Genomic DNA, 7,985 nt, shown 5'->3' on the forward strand with positions numbered 1-7,985 from the left:
TGCAAATGTATTTGCAGAGAGGTGCCCTTGAGGGCAATATCACCTTCTAAAAAACTTGTACCCATAAGATGCACTGTCAGTGGGGTTAAAAGGCTTGCGCATCACAGAATCACAGAATGGCTGGAGTTGGAGGGGACCCCAAGGATCATGGAGTTCCAGCACCCCTGCCACAGGCAGGCCACCAACCACCAGGTCTGGTACTAGCACAGATTGCCCAGAGCCCCATCCAACCTTGTTCACTTCCTCAGAGCCTAGTCACACACGGTGGCGTAGCACTGAGCGCAGTCAGATCCATGGAACTCACTGGCTTGATCCTATTTCTTGCTGAACTGGGCCGTTCCTCAAAAGTGCAAGAAGCCTGCATGAGCCCCAGGGCTGGAGGGGCCTCACAAGCACTGAACCTCCTCACCTGGAGGTTCTGCCACAAGAACTCAGACGTGGCACACTCAGGCTGTAGGCTAGCGAGGCACTTTGCTTCCCATGCTCTTGGATTCGGCTTTTCAGTACTGTGCTCTGATGGTTAACTGCTTCTGCTGTGGTTTTAGGAAGTTTTATATAACACTTATTCTCTTTACAGCTCTACCTGCAAAGTAATTCAAAAGATTCTCTGTTCAGACCACCTCAGTAAACCTGCTGACTCCATAATACCAATTCCAGGTCAAACCCTTAATCAAAGAGACCTCTCTAAGCTTCTTCTCACCCTTATTAAAGAGATTTACAAAACCGTGAAGGAGGTTGGAGAGTTAATGATGTGCCATTTTAAAAGGCTCCATTAAAATTTGGGTATTTTTATCTTCTAGAAAAAGCATTTGCAGATTGTAACTCCAAGGAGACAATTATAAGAGCATTCTGAGAGTCTTTTCACTTGATCTATAAGGAGGAGAAATGGTACAGCCGAGTATGGGAAAGAAAATACACTGCATAAGCCTTTTTCTTGAATAGGATCCTAACTAGCCATGCTGCAGCTGCAGTGAAGTGTCTCATGCTCCCGTGATTTATTACCGCAAGGGCCGCAGCATCTGCCAAAGTGTGCTTGTAAGAAACTAAATCGTTTCCAAAGGAAACATCAGAATAAGACTGATTTTAGATTTGCATTTTTACCCTGATTAATGTCTGTGGAGTTCCTTTGAAAACTTTTGTATCAAGCACAAATACAAAATTATTGCCAAATGCAATTTGAATTCGGGAAGGCTTCAGGAAGGAAGCCCAGTTCCACTCGGAGAGAAAGGAGGCGGCTGTTTACAGCAATGAGAATGCAGAAGAGTACTGAAAGAGAAAGGAAGTGGCAGTCTTCCAACATGCTGTGCCTCAGACCAAATTGCTTTCTGTCTAACATGATGAGTTGCTCTCAGGCGTGAGTTATTCTGCTAACCTCTGAGCTTGACCTTGGGCACGAGGCTTCACATCAAATGTAAGTAACAAATTAGGGGCTTGATCCTGTACTCCAACTTCCCTTTTGCTTCAAACCAAGGAGGGGGAATGGTAGTAGAACCTGTGTTAATATTGGTACGGTGGTATTCCTGATGGACTTCCCGACAGAGAACTCCTACAATTAGCCGAACTACTGCCGACACAATTTGGGATCACAGTAGAAGATGAAAAGGCAATGTATAACATCTTATAGTTCGAGCAGACTGGTGACCTGAAACAGTGGATATTCTCTCATGAACACCCAGAAGTTTAATATGACTAACTGGCCAAACAAGCCCCTTTTCCAGTATCAACTTGAGTCACATTGCATGAAATCCTAAAATATTTGCAATATGAAGGATGGACATCTTGTTAGCTTGAAAAGGTGGCTTGATTTTTAGATGTGTCAGGAAGGTGCTGCTGTCAAATTACCAACATCCCAATAACACGGCATCGTGTGGCATAATTCCTAACTTTAGTTTTCCAGCATATAATCCTAAAGCACAACAGGCTGCTGTTAGGCACTGGGAACAAAGCAGTTGTGGTAGCCAGTGCCACCACGCAAAGATCTGCCTGGATCTCTCAAGCCTATGTGGTCTTCAGAGGGGATGTACAAAGTCCCAGGGTATCAGTAAGATAAAGGCACATCTGGAGGTACGCGGCTGATAGCGTGAATTGAATCAAGTTTCCCACCTTTACCTGGATTCTTCCTAGAAGAATCTTAGAGATTCCACAAGGGATTATCCCTGGTTTGAATTTGCAATAATGGTTAGAGCCAATAGCTCCTTGCTATACGACTTCACCGTCGCCATCCCCTCTCAAGGAGCCTGAGCTACCCCCCAACCCATTTGCTTCAGCACCAACCTGCAAAAGGGCAAACCACCAGTGGATCGGTCTCCTGCCTGCCCTCCTGCTTCTTCCCGTAGCCAAAACAAGCACTTCACCTAAACTACAGCACATTTCTTCAGCTGGACAGGATCCCGTCGTGATGAAGCTCATCAGATTTCAGAGCTACAGAATATCATGATCTGACCACTGAAAATCCTTCCAGGTATATGGCAACCTTCCCTTCCTACACATTGCTTCTGCAATCCCATTGCAGCTACCATGTTCCGAAGCCTTTTGCTCATACAGTGAACCCAGATGACGCATGAGAGTGCAGTGACCACGTTTCTGTTTGATAGATGTTCGAGACGTGCTGTTGATGGTATACTGTAACTGCTCAGGGTTAAAAACTGAAACTGATTCAGTGCTAAGAATCCTCTGACTTTGTTCCAGTAGGGAAAAAAATCATGTTCAGCTACAAGATGATGGTATCATTAAAATTCTATTTCAGAGAAATACTGTTAAATGATAATTTTGCTCTTCATATTAGGAGAGGATTAATAATTGAATCCAAAGACCTAGTTATATATTTTGGTAGATTTGTTTCCTAATAGGAAGAATGACTTAAACAGAAATCCATTAAATTTTTGAATATTCCCATGCTAGTTTGATTCTAAGCTTTTCCATTAAGTAGCAAAGTCTTAATGGCATTAAACCACTTAAACAGCAAAAACAGCACATAATTATCACTTTGAATTGAATCATTTAGAGTGTGAATAGATACTGTACATCACTGACAATTCACACTCCCAAACACATTTTTCTGTTCCTTCACAGCCCCTTGTACTGATAATTGTCCCAAACATCCATCATTTGCTCTCAGGAAGATTTGCTCAGAATAACAGGATAACAAAATTAAGCCTAAATGAAAGAAGGCATAACAAACAGCAACTGTGTTATTCTTACATTAAGACAGATGTATAAAGATGAGTGAGAAAAGAGGGCATGATCATACATAATCCAGTAGGCCAACAAGTGAAACTACGCAGAATGCAGCACGCCCCTTGCCCTGCTCCACTCACTGCCTGTCTCTCTTTAGAACAGAATCCTTGAGATTTGGAAGGGACCTCTGAAGGCCATATAGTCCAACTCCCCTGCTATGAAGAGGGACACCACAACTAAACCAAACAGCCCAGGGCATGATCCAACCACACTTTGAAAGTCTCCAGGGATGGGGCATGCACCACATCTCCAGGCAACCTGTTCCTGTGCCTCACCACCCTCACTGTAAAAGACTTTCTCCTTATATCCAACCTACATCTACCCTTTTTAAGCTTGAAACCATTTTCCCTTCTCCTGTAACAACAGACCCTGCTTATGAGTCTGTCCCCGTCTTTCCTGTAGCTCCTCTCTAGATACTGACAGGCCGCTCTCAGCTCTCCCCACAGCCTTCCCTTCTCCGTGCTGCACAGCCCAGCTCTCAGCCTGTCCTCGCAGGGAGGTGTTCCATCCCTCACATCGTTTTTGTGCCCTCCTCTGGATGCGCTCCAACAGCTCCGTGTCTCTCCTGTGCTGAGCACTCCCCATCTGGACGCAGCGCTCCAGGTGAGGTCTCACAGCACGGAGCAGAAGGGCAGATCCCCTCCTCGCCCTGCTGGCTGTGCTGCTTTGGATGCTCCCAGGATCCGGTTGGCTTTCTGGGCTGTGAGGGCACAGTGCTGGCTCTGTCTGGCTGCCATCCCCACATCATCTTTTCTTGGCAGGGCTGTGCTTAATCCTTCCATCCTTCAGCATCTCTGGGTAGTGGGGGTTGCCATGACCCAGGTGCCAGACCTTGTATTTGCATTCGTTGAACCTCTTGAGGTTCTCCTGGGCCCACTGCTCAGTCTGTCTGGGTCTCTCTGGATGGCATCCTGTCTCTTGTGTGGTTGACCACACCACACAGCTTGGTGTCATCAAGCTTCGATATCAGCACAGCAAAGCAAACATCTGCTTGGAGGTTTGGCTATTTCAAAACCTGACTGTCCCTCTCAAAAGAAAAGGATATCAATGTTTAGCTCAAGAAAGCATCTCGTGAAAGTTATCATTATTCGGGCCTTTCAGAAGCTCTGCTATCTCTACCTTTTCTCTTCCTCCTCCTCCCTTAATACAGTAACATCAACAGAACCTCCCAGATCTTTCCACCTAGTAACAGTAACTATTTACTATTTGTCAATAAATGCTACACCAAGAGCATTCCTGAAGCCCCAGACTGCAGGTAACAAGAAGAAAGAACAAGAAACAGAGGCAGGGCCTCAGATGTTCACAGGGACCACAGCTCCTGGGAGCCAAGACACCACCTATGTCTGTAAGTCACACCAAGGCAGTGCCCAACAAGCCGGCTTCCCATCAGGGTTTGCCTGTGTGCCACAGGGCTGTCTGTCACTGCTGCTCACAAGCGTTCTTCGTACCTACGCAGTCTGAAAGGTTCCGCTGAGCCTGCAGTATTCAAATGCTGGGGGCTCAGACTGGCAAAAGCAAGCTCCTTAAAGATGTGGCATGTTAGTTTAATTTCAGCAGAATTGCTGCAGCTAGCAGGATGTTAGTATCCACCTGATTGACTTAGCACAGACAGAGAATAAGATGTGTTTTTCCATTCAACTATACGTATTAAAAACAAGAAACTATATAGCAGTTCAAAATCAGTAAGTTCCTTTCAAGTATTTTGCTGCTTTTGTATCTTCCTATGCTTGAGGGCATCATTTAAATAATGGCTATTTCAATGCCAAGACCTTCCTCGACAGTGCTCATGGAGAAAAGAAAGTGATTTAAAACCATTGTTTAACATGGTTAATCAAATTTAAAGATTTTAAGGCTAAAAGAGCTCATTATGCATTATCTCCTATAAATGTGGCCATAAGATGTCATCCAATAATTCTGATATGCCATACAGAATCTGGAGAGAACACTTTGTCAGAGGTAAATAGCCAGGATGTGAATTTAGTATTAAAATAAGACAAATCTCCTGTTTAAAGCTTCCATCCTTTGCCTAGAGCCCAGCTCCATGACAAGGACATGGCATCACACATGGCTGTGTACACCTGCAGAAGATGCAAATAACCTGCAGAGTCCGTGTCCTTCAGTACTGGGATCAGTACTCTTTGACATGGATGCTCTTTGGCATCACTGACATCGACGATGGGATCAAGTGCACCCTCAGCAGTTCACAGATGACACCAAGATGGTGCTGCAGCCACACGTCCAACAGACAGGATGCCACCCAGAGAGACCCAGACAGCCCGAGCAGAGAATCACATGAGGTTCAACAAAGTCAAGTGCAAGGCCTGGCACCTGGGTCATGGCACCTCCACTATCAATACAAGCTGGGGGATGAAAGGATGGAGTACAGCCCTGCTGAGTAGGACCTGGGGGTACTGGTGGATGGGTATGAGCCAGCACTGTGCCCTCACAGCCCAGAAAGCCAACCGGATCCTGGGAGTTTTGCACATCTCCCTCTTGATGGCACCTTTCGGACTTGTACTGATAGAAACAGGGCTATCTCCTATTGACTGGGGTGTGAGCACCACCTAGATACTGCTAGTGCAGCCATTTGAAGATGAGAACTAAATGGTAGTATCATTACCTAATGCTGAAGCTGTGCCAAAGGGCTAACTCCTGAGGCCAGTGCAGAGCCTGTTCTTCCACCTTTCAAGCTTCTGAAACAGTGGAAGCACCTTGGAGGTTTCTGCCTTTCTTTCAGTTCTATTACCATCTGCAGGAATTTATTGTTCTTTAATAGGGAATCACGGAATTGTAGGGGTGGGAAGGGACCTCCAGAGATTGAGTCCAACCCCCTGCCAAAGCAGGTTCCCTACACCAGGTCACACAAGTTGGTGTCCAGGCAGGTCTTGAACATCTCCAGAGAAGGAGACTCCACCACCTCCCTAGGCAGCCTGTTCCAGTGCTCCATCACCCTCACCTAAAGAAGTTCTTGCGCACGTTTGCACGGAGCTTCCTATGCTGCAGTTTCTGGCCATTTCCCCTTGTCCTGTCTCCACACACTGCTGAAAACAGTCTGGCCTTGCCACTCTGTCCCCCACAACTTAGATATTTATAGGCCTGGATCAGATCCCCAATCCACATTCCAATCTGAATAAAAAGAAACCTGCATGTCAGTGAGGACACAGATCAGATCCTAAGTTCTTTGCTACGAGAGTGGTGAGGTGCTGGAACAGCTGCCCAGAGAGGCTGTGGAAGCTCCGTCCCTGGAGGTGTTCAAGGCCAGGTTGGATGGGGCCCTGGGCAGCCTGGGCTGGTATTAAATGTGGAGGTTGGTGGCCCTGCATGTGGCCACCATGGGGGTTGGAGATTCGTGATCATTGAGGTCTTTTCCAACCCAGGCCATTCTGTGATTCTGTGATCAATTTTGTAGATTCTTGTTTTCTGTAATTAATCTTAGAATCCACAGTTGTCATTAAAAAATGAAGTCACTGCTTGCTCTCTAGACTGAGCGATCATTTTCATCATGCATATGAAAACCATATTGCCAGATGGTAAAGAGCAAGTGAGATTCTGCCCTCATGCAATTCAAGGCCACACACAGAGGTTTTTCTGTAGGGGAAGTCACGGAATTGAGAAAAAACAGCAATGCAATATATACTTAAATTGAGATTAACACAAACAGATGCCTTTATTTTGATGGAAGTCTTTTTAGCTGTTCAAGAACAAACCTTGTATTTTAGTATGGGAACATTGCTCCTGCCTGCCAAAAATCAGTTTCGTGTGCAGTGATGGTGAAACCCAAGCACCGGTGGGGAGAGTACAGGTAGAGAATCTATCAGTACAAATGCTCCTCTAGAAACACAGAACAGTGACTAAGAGTTTTTATTCTTGCTTTTGGCCATAAAAATAACGCTTACAAACAATAACTAACGTCTGGGTCTGACACTGCCATATCGTGAGCTTTCAAAAGTCTCCACAAGGTGGGCTCAGAGATCTTCCACTACACGCTTCTGACATTTAAGACATACATTTCCCGGAGGAGCCTTCCTCACTCCAAAGCACACATAGGGTTATGCTCTGGGGGTCTTCTCTGAGCTCTGCCAGCACCGGAACAGCTGTACGGCTGCTCCTTTTGTTTTCTCTTCTTCATCAAAGACAAAGCTAATATAGAATGAGTTGCTGTAAATCCCAGGCCCTATTAAATCTCTCTCCACCACCATGTTCTCCTGAACAACTGCATCTGTTGAGGACACAAAGTGGGAAAAGGACCGGTGCTTTGAAAGGAAGTGCCTGAGTGCCCTTCTGCAGCAGATTTCAGGCTGCAAGAAGCTGGAAGGAGCCACAGGAGGCTCATGCAGCTACTATGCCTCCCCCTACTTTGCCTTCAGGCTCAGCCCTTGGATTGCACAGTGGGCCACCCAACAGTGGACTATTCATGCTTGACCAGTGTGGGACGGAGATATGTGGCTAGACATGTGAAAGGCGGTGAAACACAGGACCATACATGTCTACCATCTTTCTGGTCACCATACTCTACGTGTGTGCTGGTCAAAAGACAACGTGGGCAGCTGCTAAAGCTGATCTCGCGCAGGCATGCCGAGACTGCGACGCTGGCTCCAAGATGAGACCAAGACCTTTGCCCTTGTTGTAAGCTGGGGGTCACCAGGAGTGGATTCAGAAGAAGGGAGCAGGAGGCAGAGAGCAGGAGGGGAGAGGAGACGTGGGCAGTGCCTGAGGGCTGTGCAGTCGGGCAACAGCAGTGACTTGCT

This window comes from Lagopus leucura, unplaced genomic scaffold (genome assembly GCF_019238085.1).
Source record: "Lagopus leucura isolate 7727_CA_CO unplaced genomic scaffold, USGS_WTPT01 Super-Scaffold_100016, whole genome shotgun sequence".
In the NCBI taxonomy this organism is placed as follows: domain Eukaryota; kingdom Metazoa; phylum Chordata; class Aves; order Galliformes; family Phasianidae; genus Lagopus; species Lagopus leucura.